This window comes from Bison bison, unplaced genomic scaffold, assembly GCF_000754665.1.
Source record: "Bison bison bison isolate TAMUID 2011002044 unplaced genomic scaffold, Bison_UMD1.0 scf7180017864518, whole genome shotgun sequence".
NCBI classification, from domain to species: domain Eukaryota; kingdom Metazoa; phylum Chordata; class Mammalia; order Artiodactyla; family Bovidae; genus Bison; species Bison bison.
In genome coordinates this window covers 2,197,586-2,198,612 of record NW_011495071.1, presented here as the reverse complement: position 1 = coordinate 2,198,612, position 1,027 = coordinate 2,197,586, and positions in this window count along the sequence as shown.

Genomic DNA, 1,027 nt, shown 5'->3' with positions numbered 1-1,027 from the left:
GCCACACCGACAGACTGAAATACACGGGCACCTAAAAAGGGCTTCCTCCCCCAAATCTTTCACAACATTTGCTTTGTAATAATTCCCTCATACCAACTGTAAATAATTTTAAAATACATAGAAGTGGAAAGAACTAAAAATATCCCCCAAATCCCACAGATTCCAGAGATACCCACAGCTTTTCTAAGTCTTCTGTAAATGCATATGATTTTTATCATTGACATAGTCTAGTAGAGCTTTGAATGCTGTTCATTTTCCCTAACATCTCATGATAAGCATTTCCCCAAGTTGTTAAAAAGTCTTTTGAAATCTTGTATAGCAGTGTGGTATTTCTGCATCTCCAAAGTTCTTCAATGGTTTTAGCATTGCTGAATATTTAGATTGTGTCCAGAGTTTGATAATATAAATAATGCTTTTTGAAGTCTTTTGGTAAATATTTATTGAGCAACCACTGCGCTTAGCCTTGTGCTGGGTACAATGAATTATATAGTTACTGTTGTTGTTTTAATGGTTGCTGTATTGAAGCCAAGCATCTTTGGCTTCAGACATGAGGTTCGGCTAACATGTAAAATTGTCACATTAAGCCTTGTAAACTTAAGTGGATAAACATATTAGACTTTTTCCTAAGGAAGAGACTTGATAGCAGGGAAAGATGGGGAGAACAGGCCTGAGGGGGCAAGGAAAACAGTGAAGGTTGGAATACCTAAAATATAATTTTTCTGTTTCCAATTTTACCAAGAGTGAGAGACACACCCTTCTCTGCCAACCTCCTTCCCTATAGCCCCTATCTGTGGGATTAAAAGATTCCTCACAGTTTTTCCCCAAATGTCCCTATTTTTAGCTTTTCAACACAGGCAGGTGTGGAAATCCTATCTCACTTCAGCATGACTGAATTTCTTTTTTTTTCCCCTCTCTGTCTCTCTCCAGCCCCTCCCTGCCCTGTAAGGCTGTTGCTCTCTGTTGTGATGACTCATTCTAGAATTCTGGCCTGCAGTCCTTCCAGTCCACACTCCATGTGTCTCTCCCG